Source organism: Salmo salar, chromosome ssa05 (assembly GCF_905237065.1).
Source record: "Salmo salar chromosome ssa05, Ssal_v3.1, whole genome shotgun sequence".
NCBI classification, from domain to species: Eukaryota; Metazoa; Chordata; class Actinopteri; order Salmoniformes; family Salmonidae; genus Salmo; species Salmo salar.
The window spans coordinates 75,286,805-75,309,712 of NC_059446.1; the positions used below are offsets into that span (position 1 = coordinate 75,286,805).

The following is a 22,908-nucleotide window of genomic DNA, read 5'->3' on the forward strand; positions in this document are numbered from 1 at the left end:
AGATCCTGTTACTCTGCTGTACCTGTTTCCCTGCCTGACGCTGTTTATCATCTCACTGCAGTTTTGCCACTCTGGCTCCTGTCTCCTGTTCCACATCTCACCACCCTGCTACCTTGTTCTGGACTCACCACACCACCACTCCCTTGGATTCCCATCCAGACCTGTTTCCTCTGTCCCAACCCAGCTCACTCCAATCTCAGCCTCCACTTCTGGTTTCCTATAACTCATCCGAGCTTCCCTGGATCTGCACTTCATCTCTCCCTGTGTACAATAAATATATTGGTTCATTCATCCCTGTTTCCTGGTCTGAGTCTGCTCTTGGGTTCCCCTGTGCTGCTCCACCTGACAGCCTGTGGTAGAAATTCTATAGGAAGAGAGACTGCAGATTCTTTCAAACAACAACTTTATTATAAGATTTGCAAAAATTGAGCAGTTCAACAATCCACTCACAGGGCACAGTTAAAAAGCCCCACGAACAGAGTTGGCTTTCTCCTTTTCAGATCACTAAGCTAAGGACCCTGGGTTAAACACCTCTCTCTGCAACTGGATCCTGGACTTCCTGACGGGCCGCCCCCAGGTGGTAAGGCCCCTCAGCGGTGTGTACTTAGTCCCCTCATGTACTCCCTGTTCACCCATTGCGTGGCCAAACATGACTCCAACACCATCATTAAGTTTGCTGACGACACAACAGTGGTAGGCCTGATCACAGATAATGATGAGACAGCCTATAGGGAGGAGGTCAGAGAACTGGCAGTGCGGTGCTAGGACAACAACCTTTCCCTCAATGTGAGCAAGACAAAGGAGCTGATCGTGGACTACAGGAAAATGCGGTCTGAACAGGCCCCCATTAACATTGACAGGGCTGTAGTCACCCAAGTCATGGATGGTTTTCTCTGCTGCTGCACGGCAAGCGGTACCAGAGTGCCAAGTCTAGGACCAAAAGGCTCCTTAACAGCTTCTACCCCCAAGCCATAAGACTGCTGAACAATTAATCAAATGGCCACCGGACTATTTACATTGACCCCCCTCCATTTGTTTTGTACACTGCTGCTACTCGTTGTTTATTATCTATGCATAGTCACTGCACCCCTACCTACATGTACAAATTACCTCAACTAACCTGTACCCCTGCAGACTGACTCGGTACCCCCTGTATATAGCCTCGTTATTGTTATGTTATTGTGTTACATTTTATTATTTCTAACTTTAGTTTATTTGGTAAATATTTTCTTAACTCTTTCTTGAACTGCACTGTTGGTTAAGGGCTTGTAAGTAAGCATTTTACAGTAAGGTCAATACTTGTTGAATTCGCGCATGTGACAAATAAAGTTTGATTTGATTTGATTTAATAGCCAATAGGAATGCCACCTTCATGGATAGATGCTTTAAAGACGCTAACCCCAGGGGCTCGAAGGGTGGCCTAGCAGGTGCTGACAGTACCACGTCAAGGTCCCAGTCTGGCCCTGAACGGGCCTTCGCTGGACGCAGACGTCATAAACTTGGAGAGCAATGGATGGCCACCCATGGGTCCCTCCAGGCCATCGTCATGGCATGCCGGAATTGTGGCCAAATACACTCTCAAAGTAGATGCAGTTCAGCCCACATCAAGCAGTGATTGTAAAAAGTGTAAAACCGTTTGTACATCACATGACTCGGGGGCAACATTATGACCCTCACACCAAGAACAGAATATGCCCCACCGCATTTTATATGACGCATTGGTGGAGGAAGCTCTGGTGTTCTGCAACGTGTCACCACATTGTCCTGAATGCCTAGACTTGCCCATTTACGCCTCTCAGGGGCCAAGCCCAATGCTGGAGGCAGCGTGGGTCCGGATGCCAGAGCGTCCCCCGAGCCTGAGAGAGCAGGTCGGGTCTCAGTCCGAGGTCCTGTTTGCTCGCATGTGTGTCGATACAAACAATGGGGTTAGGGGGCACAAGATGACATCACTAGTTTGCAACAGTTTACCTGGCGCATATGGAGTGACGCTTTCCGTTTTACTGCAGACTGCGGCCCCCCCAAAATAACAATGGTTGCGTACCATGTCATGGACTGTGCCGTCAGGCACCAGATTGCTATAACATATGATGTGGTTAGCTGATACGTAAAATACCTATCCAGGTTTTATAAGATCTGGCATACGTCAGCAACGTCTGAGTAGGAGAACAAGGCCACTGTCATCAGATTACGTCATTCTAATGCTAGACGCAGTTACCATTGGTGTGTTCTGTTCGATTAAGCGATTGCTACGTTGCGTGACGGTTTGTACTGAACAACACGTTTCCCCAAAACGTTCTTTAACGTTCTTGAACAGACTTGAAAGTACATTTGCTCCGTTTGGTGGGTGTGACTTGAACCAATGAATGACAGTTTTAAAGGGCAGGGGTACGCAACCCAACGCCTTCACGTTTTCAATTGGTCATTCAGAACTGCACCATTTTAGTTTAACTGAACGTTGCACACCGTTTTCTCGTGCTGAACGCAGCCCAGGAGAAACAGTAATGGGGATAATTCATGGTGATAATTCATAGAGGAAAATGTGATGCCTTTTAAAAGGTTAAAACGTTTTGGTCTTGTAATTACTGTCAAGTTTAAAAGAGTAATAATAAATAAGAATAATAAGCCATTGACATTGAGAAATGTGACAATACTGGTTTATGGAACAATTGTATAAGCTATGTAATTCTGAGAAAGGGATATTGTGCACTTGTGAAACATTCTATTACCTATGTTTGATGATTGCATGCAATTTATTAATTACAGCTGACTCAAGTTGATGCTATGTCTCCGTGTTGAATCATTTCTCTTATTTCCCCCCTTTCAGGGGTATATAACACCTTCATCTTGTAATGAACACTAGTGAACTATTTAACTAACTATTCAAAACAAACATAAACAGAGGCAGTGGGAGTGGGAGCAGATCAGCACATCACGTTACAGCAGCACAGCCTACTGCAGCGCCTGGACGCTCACCAACCCATAGAGCAAAAGGCTGCTTGCTATACTATCCACCAATCAATGGATCAGACTGGATCCATGTTCAAACTGTTTCCTGCAAAATTGCACTTATTACATCCCCCAGTAGGTGTCAGCACCACTCCTTTGGTTCCTCTGTCCTACTCTGTCCTGCTAAAAGTCAGCAGATCAAACTGAAATACATCACTGTAATGTCCAGTAGGCTACAGTCAGCGCATCATATTATCATAAGTCTTTCAGTCAAGTATAGAAACAAATGGCCATTTTCAAACAAACCCAAACTCTACCCCTTGGCACATGCCTATTGGGGGTTTGGTAATGGACAATCCAGTTGTTGTTTGTTCATGATATAACTACTGTATATATGCATGTGTTTTGTGATACTGGTTGAGTTATATATTAACAAACTGGGTCTCTAGCAGGTCTGTTGGAGTGTATTGTCGTGTCTTTGGCTATGCCGGATTAAGTGATATAACATGCTAACTTATAAAATGATTTCTCTGTAATTAATATTACCTGATTAAGCTAATCATGTAAATGTAATTAACTAGAAAGTCGGGGCACCACGGAAGAACGTTTATAGAGCTGTTATCTTCTGAATAAACTCTTAAAATACTTTGTAATATTTTACATCGATAGCAGTCAATATTAACCCTTGTCTTATTTTCAGTCTCATAATGAAAGTTGTAAATTCTTGGCTATCTTCACGAACCCTGGCTAACAAGTTGAATCAGCAATACAAAATTGGGTTTAATTATTTATTTACTAAATACCTAACTAATCACACAGAATTACAAATACACAGAATACAATGATGTCATACAGAAAACGTCCCTGTAGACGGAACAGATATGACGGCTGGTTACACAAAGGAAAGGGGGTTGGGCTTGAATGAAAGAGCGGGAAGATTTAGGAACAGAGAAACAGCAGCTATGCTATCGTAAATACATTATCTTATGCATTCTAAATTACCGCCCATTTGGAAAAGGAAAATGCAATAAATATTTACTCTGAGCTGCGCTTCGGTAGATTGGTCGTAGATGCTGGCCGGGTTGGCCAACAGATCTTCCTGGCCGGAAGAATGTCAATGGTGGTCAATTGGATACGTGGTGGTATCTTCGTCTGGTTGTTAGACTGGATCCGTCGTCCGTCCTTTCCTAGCCCACGTAAGCAGCGGCCGCTGCTAACTCAACGGCTAGCAAGTAGCACTTCTGTAGTGAATAAGCTCAAAGTTCATACCATTCGCCACCAAAGCTCACGCTGAGGTTGGCTTAGTTCTGTTCTTGACATGTGTGTCCTTCTAACGTAGAGGCTGCAGACCTCCCGCACTGGAACAACCTGGTTATCTTTTCGTCAAAAGCTTATATAGTGGAGAGGGGGAGGGAGGTGTTTCATCGTTTATAACCCCTGTCTCTTCACAGGGTTGGGCCACTGATCGAGCAGGGCACTTTCCTTATGAAAACCCAATTCTCTCATTTGGAAGCTAAAATTACATTTCATCTCCTAACAAACATTTTCAATATCAAACATTTCAATTGCATAACAATTCCATGTGACTCTGATAACTAGAGGGCGTATACTTTCTCAGGTACAGCCCATGTCGTCCTGTCATCAATCATAATGTCTCAGATGACAACTGAAATGAAATCCATACTCATTACGTTATCAAGCATATTTGCAACTGGTTTTATTAACAAAATATGTGGTACCTTTCCCCATTTGTTTGATGTTCCCAGACTCTCTATATTTAACACAGGCTATTCAAGTCCTTCAGTAGATTCAGAGAGGGGAAGGGAGAAAGGTATTTATGGGGGGGGGTCATAAACCTTACCCACAGGCCAACGTCATGACAGTCCCCCCATGTTGGGTTCAATCTTGCGATTAACCTGCATGTTATAAACCAACATAAAAATGAACGTGGGTTGTCCTGGTTGTGGATCATCGTTGTGGTCCCCATCTGGCGGTCGACCCGGGTAGGGTGTCTGCAAATGAAGAAATCCACTCCAAGGCTGGGCAGCAGATGTCCAGTTGGTGGTTGCTATTGCAGTCCCCCCTCTGGTGGTCGACCCGGGTAGGGTCTCTGCAAATGAAGAAGTCCGTTCCATGGCTCGGCAGCGGATGTCCGGATTGGGATCGCCGTTCCGGACCCGTCGTCTGGTCGTCCAGACTGGAATATCTGGGCAGTAACTTAGGCAGATGTTAACAACGCACACACACTCATGAAATATATCATTACATTTCCTCCCAAATGAGCGGCGTTGTGACACTAACTGATGGTTGTATGGGGGAGTTGTTTATGGCTCTATCACTTTCTATGTGCCAAAGAAAATAAACAAAATTAATGGAAGCATAAACAAAACAAAATAGTTATGCAATCCTTAATCATCTAATTGGACTGTATTCTATCTACGTCCATGGTCTTGGCAAAATGACCCTATCATGGCATTGTCTAATGTCATATCTAGGGCTTTCCTAATTTGCGGGGTGGCGCTTAGGGTACTATCCTAAGTTGACAACTATATGATAAGTCTACAGCTGTAAGGCACTAGTTTTGGGCAGTCTACAGGATGACCTATGGACTTCTGGTTAGAAAACTGGTGAGTGCTGTAGAGTCAAAGGCCTAGAAGTAAATGTTCAACTTTACTAAGGCTGGTATTTTGCTTGGACCCTTAAGTGATCCTAGCATAAATCCTAATTGGATGTTCCGTTGTGCATGTGCGTTTATGCTTACACAATCGCGCATGTCAAGGGAAGAAAACCAAGTATCCTGGCAGATTACAACTTGTTCAGAATGAGTCTGACGTAGTCAGGTAATTTTCAGGTCAATGCCTGGAGGTCAGTCAGAATTGGTGTCAAGGGAGTCTGTAGTAGTTTTCTACAAGTCACTGTGTCTTCCACTATTGTAGTGGCAGTAGGTATGAAGTCAATTTCATAGCTATGTTATCCACGGAGGAGCTAACCTCACGACGGAAGTACTCTAAGTATTAGACCAGTCGTACGTGGTGTGATCATGGTTCATGACTTCTAATAAGGGTTCTATTTATTAGTGGCATGTGTTAACCATTGGAAGAGTGCAATGGAGATTCCCTTCCCCGTGTTGCACTCTGAGTGACTCCTATGTCGCTATTATCAATAGCAATTTAACTTGTGAGTTTACTAATCCTCTTACTGAGTGTTGCTGGACTGACTGTGGTATTGGTACTGGTATTCAAGGGGTCCAGTTGTCCTACCGATTTATTCTGAAATATTATCTACCGGAACACATGATTGGAGCATATTACTAGTTGTATTGTAGTTGAACCTACACATGGCAAGGAATGATTATTGTTGCCATTTGTTTTGGAGGTGGACAAGTCCCTTGGACTTCCTTTACGACCAGTGTGGTACACCTCAGTACTATCTTAGACGTGTTCTAAGATAATCCCCGTCTAGGGGCCTGTCTGCTCCTCACTGTTCTCATAGGGGAGTTTATAACTAGATTTGATTTATGCTCTGGCGGCCTCGTACGGTGTTGTCCGTAGTCTCGACCCCCCCACCGGCCTCGATGAGGCTCATCATGGGTCTGGGCTACTATTCCCCCCCTTTGTGTCTCGGGACCCCCCCACCAGCGGGTGGTGTTGGTGTCCGATGCGCAAACGAAAAGGTCGGACCCTATGTACGAGTTGTCAGTGGCCGCGTTATTATGAGAATGGCTGTAACCTTTCAACCAAATCTCCTGGTGTTTGTGCTTCAACACCCTCAGTGGCTGTCGAGGTCTGTCAGTCACCACCGCGTCCGCGTGTTGCAACCTCTTCAGTACCTGCAAACTGAGACGACGATATCGGTCTGTGATATCGCAAAGTGTTTCACCAGTGGGAGTCATCGGGTCAGTTGCTGGACTGACGCCATTAGTGTCATTGTAAGGGGTGACAGTCCCCAACAAAGCAGAAGGTGTATCATCGGAAGCAGAGTGTACTCTGTGCATCAATGTTTTTCTTGCTGAGACGGCCGCAGTGCTTGCGGAAGTGTCCGAAGAGCAAGAGAAGTTCATCTCAACTACCGTATTGCACAACTGCAAGGAGGAGGGAAGTTGCTCATTCACAGAGACAGCAGGCTCGAAATCATGAAAAGAATGGTCAATCAGATTGGCTGATGGAATGTGTCGAGATATCGTAATATCTCCTTGGATCGGATTCTGCACCAAGAGGTTTCTAAACGTCTTTTCCCAAAGGGGTGCTTTCGACAGATACCCCTCGTGAAGGACTGCGTTGCAGCTAGCGTTAGGGGAAGACAGTGTGGTCAGTGGAGAAGGCACTGTGGCCTGTGACCATACCTGGTTGGTTTTCCAATCCATCAATGGGAGTAACCGATCCATCAAGTCTGCTCCAAGTAGCAGGGTTACAGTTTCGAGGCTGGTAACATACACAGGGTGAACGAGCGATACGTCCTGGAAGTGTAGTTTCAGCATGACTCTCAATGTGAGAGGCGAGGTAGTCTGAGTGACCCCTCGAAGTTTAGTGTCGCATCGTTCCACTTTTAACCAACGTTTAGTTGGCTTCAAAGCCCTTTTGAGATCATCAAACAATGTTTGAGAGATGAGTGATATTGTCGCACCCGAATCAATTAGCGCATGACAAGTTAAGCAGTCCTCCAGGACTGTTTCCAGGTATGGCCGTTTAGATTCGTGGTTAGTGGATATATTCCCCACAAAGTGGAGTGGTCGTTCGCAACGACGTCATGTGCCATTTCTGTTCAAGGTGGAAGCAGATTGACTTTTCCGATTTTGAGTGGGCTTGGCTTTAACGAAGCGTTTGACCTTTTTCTTCGCAACTTTTGTATCAGAGTCTACAGACAAAGCCCGGGGGCTTGTTTCTTGATCAAGCGGGCCCTGGATAGGGTCTTGAATGAGAGCGGGAGAAATTTGAACTTTAACGTCCTTGCTATGGGTGTTAATTTCTGCGGACCTGGTGTCCGGTAATTCCCCGTCTAGTCCTTGTGACTTATCTTTTACCGTTTTCTCAAATTGTTCTCGCTTTAGTTCTTCCCGTAGTGGGACTTCTGGAGAACATTGGTCTACGTTTTGATCGTCCTTCAACCCTTTGTTACCCTTGTGCTCTGACACTTTGTGTGGGTTGGGTGCAGGAACGTAGCGAACAGGTCGATTGTAGCGGTAGTCGTTTTGAAGGCGACGTACTTTACAGTTATTTCGACCGCGGCGGTTATTGGAATCATGGTTTCGTGGTAGAAACTGTTGTGGTGCGTCATCTCTCGACGCTCCAATACCTGATAATGCACCCTCTAACTGGAGTGAGTGCTCCTGGTCAAACTTCAAAACCGAGTGGTCAGGGCTCTTAGCGTTGTGAACTTTTGATGCCTCAAAAGCTGTGCTTGCAAGCTCTCTGAGTTGTAAGATAGGCAAGCCAACGTGGGCGGCAGGGCCCAAGTAGGTAATGAAGGTGGGATACATGTTCGACAGAAACATTTGTTTGAATGGTAACAGCTCTTCCATTCCTGTTTCTGTGAGTAGGCCAAAGTAAGCTGAACGAAGCCTATGATAGAAAGCTTGTGGGTGTTCGTTTCGAGCTTGTTTGACCGTGTTAGCCAGTGAGCTATCGTGTTTGCGAGTCGCAGAACCACTGAATTCTAATTTCAAAGCTGTGGCAAGTTTAGCGTAGTCATTTAGCACGTGTTGCTGTTGTAGGCGAATGAACCTCGTCACGTGTCTATTCGACGTTCGCTTCAACAGGTAAACCCTGTCAGAACCCGTAGCATTCGGGTAGCCACCCAACGCGTCCTCTATGTCAGCTAGGAACGTCTCAGTATCGTTTGGCTGACCTGGAACGGGGTCAAAGGTGGGGAAATTCTTGACGAGTTTGTCAAGGTATTCCGCGCCCAGCGGGCGGAGAGGGTTGGCTTCATCCTGTGGAGAAATTGGGGCCGACAGGCCAAGAGGAGAAGCCAAGCTTTGGCTTTTTTGGCCAAGAGGCTCCATATTACTCAGTGCCGAATGGCCAAGAGGAGAAGACTGAGGGACACATGATGGAGGCAATGTCTGAAACCTATCGTCTTCACTCCTTTGAGTACCGGACTCCGGTTGCTTGGATGGGTAGTCATGCTGTAGAGCGTAACCATTCTGGACTTCCTCCAGGTGGTACCTAAGGGTGGTCTTCTGCTGCATTGCAGAGTCCACTTGAGCGCTTAGAGTACCAATTTTGGACACGTGAGTGTCACACCTGCTCCTTTCGGTCTCAAACTTATCTGTCATGGTTTGCAGATAGAGGTCTCGAGTACGGAGCGAGAGATTCAGTGATGAGATTTCCTTTGCTTGCTTAGAAATCAATATTTCCATCCTCATCACCTGAGTTCTCTCATCATTCATTTGGTCAGCGACTTCAATAAGTTCTGCTGATTTGTCATCCAACTTTGTCATTGTGTTCATCAACTGATCGTCTTTGGTCTGCAGAATTTGGAGTAGAACATTGTTACCTTGAGTAACGTTCAACAAAACTGCCTGCATGTTATCAAATTGCGCGTTCCTGTTTGTAGATAACTCGACAGATTTATCTAGTTTGGCGTGGACTACATTGCATTTAGTTTTGGCTAAATCGAGTTGTTCCTGCAGATGACGATTTTGTTGGAGAGTTTGTGCTCGTTCATCGTCATAAGTATTTGCAATTACTTTTAATTGTTCCGATTTCAAACGCAGTTCCTCGACTAGCAGAATGTTTTCATTTCCTGCTTTTGTCAATAGTTGCTCAGTTCTCTCCACCTGTGCCCTCATGTTAGCCATGTCTTGCACGTGCTTCAGCTGTGCACTGTGGTTTTGGACCGATGCCAACCTTTGATGGCGATACATAAGTGCTAAAGTGGAGCGAACAGTCACAAAGCCTGTATTTGATGGTTGATTTTGGAGAGCGTTCGCAATTTCGGCTGTTGTTTTTCTAATGGCATAATTAGGGTTGGTATCACTGCTGAGGTCAGAGATCAATCCTTTTATGGGTGGAGGTTCACTAATTAGCGGAGGAGTGGTGACCACCTCCTTTGGTAGCTTGCACATTATTAGAAAAATTTAGAGGAAAAATGTTCCTATTTTTTTTCAATGTTTGGGTTTGGAATTCATTGGAAGCTGCAAAGACAAGTTTAATCTATTTATAGATGTTGACGAACCATCAGTACTGTACCAGTAATGTGGAAGTTGGACGTGAATGAATTTGCAAAAGCAAATTGAATTAATTAATCATTGCCAATGATTAATCCTACCTGGGTAGGCTATCTGGGTATTAAACTTGAATTAACCTGAGAGGTTGCTTCATCCAGGTTAATATGGGAAGTTTAAAAGTGTCTCATTTGATTGCAAGAACATTAAGGTATGTTCAACAATTTAACTTATTAAATTGAATGAGATGATAATCCATACAATCTCCATTGATTGGATATCATAAGTGTAAACAGTAGATCAAATGTTGGGAACACTCCCCACTATGGTACACTTCTTCCTTGGGCCGAAGCCACATGGGATTCCCGCGGGGGCGGGACTTCTGTCAGTACTGGATTACTGAATGGGTTTTGCAAAAACCAAATTTTACTGATTGATCAATTTTAATGATAAATCAAACCTGTATAGGCTATTTGGGATTTAACTTTAATTAACCTGAGAGGTTTATTCATCTAGGTTAATGTGGAAAAAGATTACAATGTCTCATTTAGAAAACTCATCAATTTGGATATTATTTAAACTTGAGAATGTAAATCTGGCAATTTCACTTATTAGTTCAATTGAATAAGACATCGATATCCGTCTGGATATCACGAGTAACGACTTGAGTGTCACCTGACTAATTATTCTGGAAGGAAAGTACTGGTGACTCTTCAAAGGTCCCTGCTGGCACACGCTGAAATCAAACGGAAGTACCCAGGGCAGGACTTTCGTTCCGCAAGTCGGATGACTTACAATGTGGCACAAAACAAAATGGCTGTTTTCCCTTTTGTTAGCTTAGCATCTCGATCAAGCTAATGCTATTTTATGCCTGAAAAATGCTCAATATAGGATTCCCTTGGCAAGGGAAAGGTTTTACTTATAACGTATTATGTTCAAACCCTTTTCGGCGATATTTGACGATGTTTTAACCGGAACTCGCGGGAAACAACGAAATGCACCGTGGTCTGCTCGCATCGAAACGCGAGAGACAGAGAGATACTTATCGCTGGTCAAGCTAATCTCTCCTAAATTTCAATCGGCTGGCTCTTTGTCCTCGCTCGAGAAATTAATAATGACCTAGCCAACACGCGTCTGAAACGCGCGAGGCAGAAATAGCCCAGCGTTTGGCCAAACGCGCTATTTCTCAGATAGCTTTATCAGCCATCATACATACATGTATAGTTTATGCTACCCACTGACTACGTCAGAGCACAACACGGAGGCTATTCTCCGGAACACACACGCACCAATAATTCCAGTCTACAATTCCCACAATGTATATAATCAACTTGGTATATTATGTAATCTGCTTTTCAATTTTATATATGCTGAATCAAAATGAAAGCTTCATCCTATTTTAGATTCCTCGCACGGGGGCTCCAAATGCCGTGTCTTTGGCTATGCCGGATTAAGTGATATGACATGCTAACTTATAAAATGATTTCTCTGTAATTAATATTACCTGATTAAGCTAATCATGTAAATGTAATTAACTAGAAAGTCGGGGCACCACGGAAGAACGTTTATAGAGCTGTTATCTTCCGAATAAGCTCTTAAAATACTTTGTAATATTTTACATCGATAGCAGTCAATATTAACCCTTGTCTTATTTTCAGTCTCATAATGAAAGTTGTAAATTCTTGGCTATCTTCACGAACCCTGGCTAACAAGTTGAATCAGCAATACAAAATTGGGTTTAATTATTTATTTACTAAATACCTAACTAATCACACAGAATTACAAATACACAGAATACAATGATGTCATACAGAAAATGTCCCGGTAGACTTAACAGATATGACGGCTGGTTACACAAAGGAAAGGGGGTTGGGCTTGAATGAAAGAGCGGGAAGATTTAGGAACAGAGAAACAGCAGCTATGCTATCGTAAATACATTATCTTATGCATTCTAAATTACCGCCCATTTGGAAAAGGAAAATGCAATAAATATTTACTCTGAGCTGCGCTTCGGTAGATTGGTCGTAGATGCTGGCCGGGTTGGCCAACAGATCTTCCTGGCCGGAAGAATGTCAATGGTGGTCAATTGGATACGTGGTGGTATCTTCGTCTGGTTGTTAGACTGGATCCGTCGTCCGTCCTTTCCTAGCCCACGTAAGCAGCGGCCGCTGCTAACTCAACGGCTAGGAAGTAGCACTTCTGTAGTGAATAAGCTCAAAGTTCATACCATTCGCCACCAAAGCTCACGCCGAGGTTGGCTTAGTTCTGTTCTTGACATGTGTGTCCTTCTAACGTAGAGGCTGCAGACCTCCCACACTGGAACAACCTGGTTATCTTTTCGTCAAAGGATTATATAGTGGAGAGGGGGAGGGAGGTGTTTCATCGTTTATAACCCCTGTCTCTTCACAGGGTTGGGCCACTGATCGAGCAGGGCACTTTCCTTATGAAAACCCAATTCTCTCATTTGGAAGCTAAAATTACATTTCATCTCCTAACAAACATTTTCAATATCAAACATTTCAATTGCATAACAATTCCATGTGACTCTGATAACTAGAGGGCGTATACTTTCTCAGGTACAGCCCATGTCGTCCTGTCATCAATCATAATGTCTCAGATGACAACTGAAATGAAATCCATACTCATTACGTTATCAAGCATATTTGCAACTGGTTTTATTAACAAAATATGTGGTACCTTTCCCCATTTGTTTGATGTTCCCAGACTCTCTATATTTAACACAGGCTATTCAAGTCCTTCAGTAGATTCAGAGAGGGGAAGGGAGAAAGGTATTTATGGGGGGGGGGGGTCATAAACCTTACCCACAGGCCAACGTCATGACAGTATAATGACATTCTAAAGTAGAAGCTATGGTACAGTATACTGCTTACGTTCAAAGTATCACTTTCTTACTGTAATAAAAAATGTAATGTGTGGCTCTGCCAACCTTCTCCAGAGCAGTGTTCATTACTGCTGCATCAGTTTCTGTCCCTCTCTCTTTCTCTGTCATTCACTAACTATGTTCTGTGTGTTACATTTGAATCCCCTCTCCCCACTCATCCTAGCCTCCACACTTCATTAATCCCCTCTCACTGGAGGCTGAAGAGGAGAAATAGGGGAGGGGGAGTGAGAGAGAGGGGGATATAGACAGAGAAAGTGAGAAGAGGGGAAAGGCAGTGAGAAAGTCTTTCTGAGCAGAGAGCGAGGTTAGGGGGTGGGTGGAGAGAGATGAGCAGTGTATTGGGAATGTTTTGGGTATTGGGGTGATTCTGCCTCTCTCTTAGTCTCAACCTCTCTCTGTTTTCATCAGAACTGCTCATTCCTTTCCTCACTCTCTTCCCCTCTCCCTCTCCCTCTGTTTCTGTCACTGCCTGGCTACCTCTCTGCTGCCTCTTCCTCTCTCTTCCCCTCTCCCTCTGTTTCTGCCACTGCCTGGCTACCTCTCTGCTGCCTCTTCCCCTCTTTTTACCTCTCTCCCTCTGTTGCTGCCAGCTTCTCTTCCTCTCTACCACCCCAACCTCCCTCCCTGCCCCACTCTCCTTGTTTCTCTCTCTCCCCCTCCTCCCCCTCCTCCTCCTCATCCCCTCCCTCCCTCTGTTGCTGCCCGACTTGCTCCTGACTTATCCTCCCTCCCTCTCTATTCCACTCTACCCTGCCTCTCTCTCTCCGTCTCTGTTGTTCCCTTTCTCTTTCTCTGCTCTCTATGTTCAGTGGTACAACATGAGGCAGTCTGTGGCTATCTGTCTGCTTGGACTCTCAGCTCTGCTTCACGGTGAGTGACTTTCATTCCCTCTCTCTCTGTGTGTGTTTGTGTTTGTGTGTGTGTGTATGTGTGTGTGTGTATTTGTTGTGTTTGTTTGTGTGTCTGTAGGTATGTGTCTGTCTGTGCACGTACAGCGTGTGTGTGTGTGTGTGTGTGTGTGTGTGTGTGTGTGTGTGAGAGAGAGAGAGAGAATTTACACAACTTTCTATAGACAGGGATACACGGCCATTGATATATGAGATAACTCAACCGTACAGTTCCAGCTGCATAGCAGAGAGAGAAGAGAGGAGAGGGAAAGGAACAGAGAGGGAGGAGAGAAGAGGAGCAGGAATAAAGAGAGACAACGGAGAGGAATGATCACAGAGCTTACAGATTAGGATGTTGTTCATCACAGTTGTAAAATCCAACCCTCCTGTCTTGTTTAATCCATCATTGGTTGATGTGTTCCTCTCTGCACCAGCAGCAGTGTCTTAGATGGCTGACTGTGTATTGATATGGGCATCTCCATGCCCCATGTAAAGCTCATAATGGGGAGCACATCAAAAGCTAATAGTCAATATTTTTGAGAAGTTAAGGCATACAGTGCCTTCAGAAAGTATTCAGACCCCTTGACTATTTCTACATTTTGTTACGTTCCAGGCTTATTCTAAAATGGATTAAATAAATAAAAATCCTCAACAATCTGCACACAACACCCAATAATGACAAAGCAAAAACAATTTTTGCAAATGTATAAAACATTTCCATAAGTATTCAGACCCTTTGCTATGAGACTCGAAATGGAGCTCAGGTGCATCCTGTTTCCATTGATCATCCTTGAGATGTTTCTACCACTTGATTGGAGTCCACCTGTGGTAAATTCAATTGATTGGACATGATTTGGAAAGGCACACACCTGTCTATATAAGGTCCCACAGTTGACAGTGCATGTCAGAGCAAAAACCAAGCCATGAGGTCAAAGTTATTGTCCATAGAGCTCCGAGACAGGATTGTGTTGAGGCACAGATCTGGGAAAGGGTACCAAAACATTTCTGCAGCATTGAAGGTCCCCAAGAGCACAGTGGCCTCCATCATTCTTGAATGGAAGAAGTTTGGAATCACCAAGACTCTTCCTAGAGGTGGCCACTTGGCCAAACTGAGCAATCGGGGGAGAAGGGCCTTGGTCAGGGAGGTGACCAAGAATCCGATGGTCACTCTGACAAAGCTCCAAAGTCCCTCTGTGGAGATGGGAGAACCTTCCAGAAGGACAACCATCTCTGCAGAACTCCACCAATCAGGCCTTTATGGTAGAGTGGCCAGACGGAAGCCACTCCTCAGTAAAAGGCACACGACAGCACGCTTGGAGTTTGTCAAAAGGCACCTAAAGGACTCTCAGACCATGAGAAACAAGATTCTCTGGTCTGATGAAACCAAGATTCAACTGTTTGGCCTTAATGCCAAGCGTCATGTCTGGAGGAAACCTGGCACCATCCCAACAGTGGCACCATCATGCTGTGGGGATGTTTTTCAGAGGCAGGGACTGAGAGACTAGTCAGAATGGAGGGAAAGATGAACAGAGGAAAGTACAGAGAGATCCTTGATGAAAACCTACTGCAGAGTGCTCAGGACCTCAGATTGCAGCGAAGGTTCACCTTCCAACAGGACAACAACCATAAGCACAGAGCCAAGACAATGCAGGAGTGGCTTCAGGACAAGTCTCTGAAAGTCCTTGAGTGGCCCAGCCAGAGCCCGGACTTGAACCTGATCGAACATCTCTGGAGAGACTAGAAAATAGCTCTGCTGCAACACTCCCCATCCAACCTGACAGCGCTTGAGAGGATCTGCAGAGAAAAATGGGAGAAACTCCCCAAATACAGCTGTGTCAAGCTTGTAGTGTCATACGCAAGAAGACCCAAGGCTGTAATTGCTGATAAAGGTGCTTCAACAAAGTACTGAGTAAAGGGTCTAAAAAGTTATTTAAATGTGATATTTCCATTTTTTTTAAATCTGTTTTTGCTTTGTCATTATTGGGTGTTGTGTATAGATTGATGAGGGGAAAACAATAATTTAATCAATTTTAGAATAAGGGTAACATAACAAAATGTGGAAAAAGTCAAGGGGTCTGAATACTTCCCGAATGCACTGTATACTGTACTGTATGTGGGCCTACAATCCCTTGTTAGACATTGCTACAGAATTTGATCAACTGCACAGATACATTAAGTCTGATACAGTTGTGAAACAGGAATGAGTGAAGTCAGTCCACGATGGAGCTGCTAGAAGTGAGGTTCCTGGTCTTGTCTGTCTGTCTGTCTGTCTGTCTGTCTGTCTGTCTGTCTGTCTGTCTGTCTGTCTGTCTGTCTGTCTGTCTGTCTGTCTGTCTGTCTGTCTGTCTGTCTGTCTGTCTGTCTGTCTGTGTGGAGTGTGTTAGTGTTTAATGTGTCACTATTTGAAGGACTCAAGCAGACGTTTTAACGGCCACAGAAAATACTCTTGTCTGTTACTGATCGAGTCACTTAACAATTAACGGGCCTGTCTGGATACTTTCTCCCTCTCTTCACTCTCTCTCCACTTAATTCTCCTATTTCTCCCTCTCTTTCTCCCTCTCTTCACTCTCTCTCCACTTAATTCTCCTATTTCTCCCTCTCTTTCTCCCTCTCTTCACTCTCTCTCCGCTTAATTCTCCTATTTCTCCCTCTCTTTCTCCCTCTCTTCACTCTCTCTCCGCTTGATTCTCCTTCTCTCACCTCATCTTTCTCCCTCTCTTCACTCTCTCTCTTCTTGATTCTCCTCATTCTCCTTCTCTAGCCTCATCTTTCGCCCTCTCAACACTCTCTCCTCTTGATTCTCCTCTTTCTCCTTCTCTTGCCTCATCTTTCTCCCTCTCTTCACTCTCTCTTCTTGATTCTCCTCTTTCTCCTTCTCTTGCCTCATCTTTCTCCCTCTCTTCACTCTCTCCTCTTGATTCTCCTCTTTCACCCTCTTTTCACATCCCGCCCCCTGCCTCTTCCAGTCATATATAAAGCTCTGTACTCGTTTTCAAAGCAGCTTTGTTTAAAACGATTTGAAACGTTCCATTCAGATGATCTCTTCTTTTTTTTGTGTATTTCTTCTCATCATGTTTTTATTATTCTCACTCCCTTCTGTATTCATATCTTCTTCTCCTACAGCTCATCTCTTCCCCGTTTTAGATATTCTTCATCTCTATCGGTGCAATCACATCTTTCACTCTCCTGCTTTTCTATATATTTCTCTCTCTCATTTTCCTTCTATTTCGGGAATGTAGCTGTCTCTTTATAACTGTCAGTTTTCTCTCCTCTGCTCCACTGTCTTCCAACCCCCTCATTGCCCTCTCTCTCTCCTGCTCTCCTCCCTCATCCTCATCCCTTTCCCTCCTTTCTGCTCCTTATCCCCGTCCCCCTCTCTCTCCCTCCCCCTCTCTCAGTGTCTGAGCAGGGTCCCCACCAGCGTAATCTATTGCGGGATCTACTGAGGGACTATAACCGTATGGAGAGACCTGTTGCCAATGACTCTCTACCACTCACTGTCCGATTCTCCTACACTCTCTTACAAGTCATGAATGTGGTACGCTACCATGTTCTCTTACGCACACATTCATATAAACACACAAGCACACACACTAATTGAACTGTCTTCATCTTATTCCAGGATGAGAAAAACCAGATCCTCACCACTAATGCCTGGCTTCAGATGGTGAGGATGACCCTGCATGTCTGTGTGTGTCCATGCATGTGTGTCCATGTTTATGTGTGTGTCCATGTTTATGTGTGTGTCCATGCATGTGTGTCCATGTTTATGTGTGTGTCCATGTTTATGTGTGTGTCCATGCATGTGTGTCCATGCGTGGTTGTGTGTGTGCGCGTGCGCATTTGTGTTTCTCCTTGTAACCTTAACAATTGATTAACTGATTGACTGGATTTATATAGCAATGGTTTGACCACTACCTTCAGTGGAACCAGTCAGAGTACCCAGGAGTGAAAACCCTTCGCTTCACTACTGACCAGGTCTGGATACCTGATATACTACTGTACAACAGGTGGGTAGGACACACACACACACACACACACACACACACACACACACACACCTTGCTGATCTTTCTTTTTTGTCCTCAGTGCCCATGATAAATTTGATGCCACCTTTAAGAGCTATGTGCTGGTCAACTCCAGTGGCTTCTGTGAGTACCTACCTCCAGGTAAGTCTATAGATCAACCTTTCTCTCTTTTTATTCTTCCCTGACCTTCCCCTCTCTCATTTTAGGGATATTCACTCATAGTTTCACATAGACATACCGGTAATGCACTTCTCTTTCAATGTCTGTTTCATCTTCTCTCTTCTCTCATTCCCTCTCTCCTACGCTCTCACCTTCCCCCTCTCTGTCCCAGGTATTTTCAGCAGTGCGTGTAATGTGGACGTGCGTTGGTTTCCCTTTGACGTCCAGCACTGTGAGCTGAAGTTTGGCTCGTGGACGTTTGACGGCTGGCTGCTGGACCTCCAGATGCAGGAGGCTGACCTGTCAGGATACATGTCCAATGGAGAGTGGGAACTGCTGGGTGAGAGAGCTCTGTCTGCCCCCGACCCAGGTTGTCCCTCCTCCTTTACCCTCCCTCTTCTTTTCCATCCCTCTTGTATCTCTCTCTCCTCCATATTACTTTCTAATCTCTCACTTCCTCTTTCCTCCCCCCTCTTGTAGGTGTACCAGGTGATCGTCATGAGATATTTTACGAGTGCTGTACAGAGCCCTACTCTGACGTGACATTTGTTGTGACCCTACGGCGGAGAACTCTGTTCTACGCTCTCAACCTCCTCGTCCCCTGTGTTCTCATCTCCTCCTTGACACTGCTGTTGTTCATACTGCCAGCCCAATCGGGGGAGAAGATCGGTCTGGGTGAGGAGAGGGGGAGGAGGATAAGAGGGGGAAAGCGGGAGATGGAGGACAGGGGGAGGGGGATAAAAGGGAGCAGGGATGGAGACAGGAGAGATGTTGGCGGTGAAAAGGGGAGGGCTGAGGCGCTCTCTCCCTCTCTTTCCTCTCTTTTCTTCGTACCTGACCTCTCTCTTTTACTGTTTCTGTGTCAGTAATTCTGCAGCGTTCCAAGAAAAAATGTTTACGATCAGAAAGACAGAGAGCAGAGGGGAGGGACAGAGATGGAGGGAGAGAAGGGGGGCAGGGAGGTGAGGGACAGAGATGGAGGGAGAGAAGGGGGGCAGGGAGGTGAGGGACATTGATAGAGGGAGAGAAGGGGCGGGGAGGTGAGGGACATTGATAGAGGGAGAGAAGGGGGGCAGGGAGGTGAGGGACATTGATAGAGGGAGAGAAGGGGGCAGGGAGGTGAGGGACAGTGATAGAGGGAGAGAAGGGGGGGAGGGAGGTGAGGGACAGTGATAGAGGGAGAGAAGGGGGGTGGGGAGGTGAGGGACAGTGATAGAGGGAGAGAAGGGGGGTGGGGAGGTGAGGGACAGTGATAGAGGGAGAGAAGGGGGCGGGGAGGTGAGGAAGACAGTGATAGAGGGAGTGAAGGGGGCGGGGAGGTGAGGGACAGTGATAGAGGGAGAGAAGGGGGGCAGGGGAGGTGAGGGACAGTGATAGAGGAAGAGAAGGGAGGGCGGGGAGGTGAGGGACAGTGATAGAGGGAGAGAAGGGGGGCGGGGAGGTGAGGGACAGTGATAGAGGGAGAGAAGGGACGCGGGGAGGTGAGGGACAGTGATAGAGGGAGAGAAGGGGGCGGGGAAGTGAGGGACAGTGATAGAGGGAGAGAAGGGGGCGGGGAGGTGAGGGACAGTGATAGAGGGAGAGAAGGGGTGGGGAGGTGAGGGACAGTGATAGAGGGAGAGAAGGGGGCGGGGAAGTGAGGGACAGTGATAGAGGGAGAGAAGGGGGCGGGGAGGTGAGGGACAGTGATAGAGGGAGAGAAGGGGCGGGGAGGTGAGGGACAGTGATAGAGGGAGAGAAGGGGCGGGGAAGTGAGGGACAGTGATAGAGGGAGAGAAGGGGGCGGGGAGGTGAGGGACAGTGATAGAGGGAGAGAAGGGGGGCGGGAAGTGAGGGACAGTGATAGAGGGAGAGAAGGGGCGGGGAAGTGAGGGACAGTGATAGAGGGAGAGAAGGGGGCGGGGAGGTGAGGGACAGTGATAGAGGGAGAGAAGGGGGGCGGGGAAGTGAGGGACAGTGATAGAGGGAGAGAAGGGGGCGGGAGGTGAGGGACAGTGATAGAGGGAGAGAAGGGGCGGGGAGGTGAGGGACAGTGATAGAGGGAGAGAAGGGGCGGGGAGGTGAGGGACAGTGATAGAGGGAGAGAAGGGGGGCGGGGAGGTGAGGGACAGTGATAGAGGGAGAGAAGGGACGCGGGGAGGTGAGGGACAGTGATAGAGGGAGAGAAGGGGGCGGGGAAGTGAGGGACAGTGATAGAGGGAGAGAAGGGGGGCAGGGAGGTGAGGGACAGTGATAGAGGGAGAGAAGGGGGGCAGGGAGGTGAGGGACATTGATAGAGGGAGAGAAGGGGGCAGGGAGGTGAGGGACAGTGATAGAGGGAGAGAAGGGGGGCAGGGAGGGGAGGGACAGTGATAGAGGGAGAGAAGGGGGCAGGGAGGTGATGGACAGTGATAGAGGGAGAGAAGGGGCGGGGAGGTGAGGGACAGTGATAGAGGGAGAGAAGGGGTGGGGAGGTGAGGGACAGTGATAGAGGGAGAGAAGGGGGGCAGGGAGGTGAGGGACAGTGATAGAGGGAGAGAAGGGGGGCAGGGAGGTGAGGCACAGTGATAGGGGAAGAGAAGAGGGGTGGGGAGCGGAGCGGAGCAGAGGGACAGCGATGGGGAGAGAGAAGGAGAGTGTGGAGGGGAAGGACAGAGATGGAGGGAGAGATGGATGGGTGAGGTGAGTTGGCAGAGAGATGGAGAATTGTACTACCCAGTGTAATAATATCCTATTCCCCATCTCTCTCTCCAGGCATTACAATTCTTCTCTCTCTGACTGTCTTCATGTTGCTGGTGGCTGAGATTATGCCAGCTACCTCAGACTCCATACCACTGATAGGTCAGTGAATGTGTGTGTGTGTATGCAAGTGTGTGCGCATGCATGGTGTGCGTACGCATTTAACTAGCCTGCTAATATATACAGTGACTTCGGAAAGTATTCAGACCCCTTGAATTTTTCCACATTTTGTTAGGTTACAGCCTTATTATAAAATTTAGGAAATCGTTTTTTCCCCCTCATCAATTTACACACAATATCCCATAATGACAAAACAAAAACAGGTTTTTAGAAATGTTTGCTAATTTATAAATATCAAATTTACATAAGTATTCAGACCCTTTACTCAGTACTTTGTTGGAGCACCTTTGGCAGTGATTACAGCATTGAGTCTTGGTTATGACACTACAAGCTTGGCACAGCTGTATTTTGGGAGTTTCTCCCATTCTTCTCTGCAGATCCTCTCAAGCTCTGTCAGGATGGATGGGGAGCATTGCTGCACAGCTATTTACAGGTCTCTCCAGAGATGTTCGATCAGGTTCAAGTCCGGGCTCTGGCTGGGCCACTCAAGGACATTCAGAGACTTTACCCGAAGCCACTCTTGATTGCTCGCACCTGTGCACTTATGAAGGCTTCCTGGCAGAGCGCAGCCCTGACCCTGTTGGTGCTGCCCCCTGGGGATGGAGTGTGGAAGTGGTAGTGGTTCTAATCATGCTCCTAAGACCTAATCTACGAAACCTATTCCATTACAGTGTGTATAATACTGTCTCCATCCTAGGTCAGTATTTTGTGAGCACCATGGTTACCGTAGGGATGTCAGTGGTGGCGACTGTAGTTGTACTTCAGTACCATCACCACGACCCCAACAGTGGAGACATGCCTCAATGGGTGAGGCTCTCAGTCTGTCTACTGATTCTGAAGTGCATCTGTGACTGTCTGTGTGTTCCTCTCATATCTGTGAATGTCTGGACCTTGTGTGCATCCTGTCCTTTTCTATCAGGTGCAGTTGGTTCTGCTGCAGTACATTACCTGGTTCCTCTTATCTATGTGTGTGTGTCCTCTCCCTATCTCTGTTTCTTCTGCCACAATGGGTCCCTGGGTCCTCTTGCCTACTCTCTCTCTGTGTGTGTCTCTCAGGTTGAGTTGGTTCTACTCCAGTGGGTTCCCTGGTTTCTGAGGATTAAACGTCCAGGAGAGTGGGGTGAGCTCACACCCCACCACAGCCCCTCCAACCCCCAGACCAAGACCTGCTTCTCTCCCCCCTACCACCACCACCACCCCAGCCCCCCTCCACCCTCCCCCAGAGCCTCACCTCTCTGCAGGCCAGTCTAAGCCAGCTCAGCCAGCCCCTACCACACCCACCGTCCAACCCAACCCTCCAGTCCTATCCCAACCATAACCCAAACGTCCAGCCTAATATCCACCTTAACCCCAATCTCCCCTCCACCCCCCACCCTCAGTCCAATGGACACCGGCCCTACATTGGCTTCCAGAGTCCTCTTGAACCAAACCCTGCTGCCACCTGGAGAGGAGGAGGAGGAAGGGGTTCTGACCCCTCAGGCTCCAGCTGTGTGGAGGCTGGGGCTGGAGCAGTAGGAGCGGGTGCATGCCATGCCCAGGCCGGGGTGTTTCAGGCTGGGGTTGTGAAGGCCCAGCTTCAGGCCCTGCTGGCGGAGGTGCAGTTCCTGGCTAATCGTTTCCGTGAGCAGGACCGCAGGGTGAGCGTGGCTGAGAAGTGGCAGTTTGCAGCGGCGGTCATCGACCGTCTGTGTCTGGTGGGGTTCAGTGTGTTCAACATCATCTGTACCATCACCATCCTCATGGCCGCACCCAACTTTGTGGAGGCCGCCTCCAAGGACTTCTTCTGAGAACGAGAGAGGGGGAAGAGGAGGGAGGGGGAAGAGGAGAGAGGGGGAAGAGGAGAGAGGGGGAAGAGGAGAGAGGGGGAAGAGGAGAGAGGGGGAAGAGGAGGGATGGGGAAGAGGAGAGAGGGGGAAGAGGAGGGATGGGGAAGAGGAGAGAGGGGGAAGAGGAGGGAGGGGGAAGAGGAGAGAGGAGGGAGGA

General features: G+C 46.9%; 1 pseudogene; it reads left to right on the forward strand.

Moving 5' to 3' along the window:
• The first annotated feature begins 1,691 nt into the window (after nucleotides 1–1,691).
• On the forward strand, nucleotides 1,692–22,739 carry LOC106605887 (neuronal acetylcholine receptor subunit alpha-7-like; annotated as a pseudogene).
• The last annotated feature ends 169 nt before the right edge of the window (nucleotides 22,740–22,908 follow it).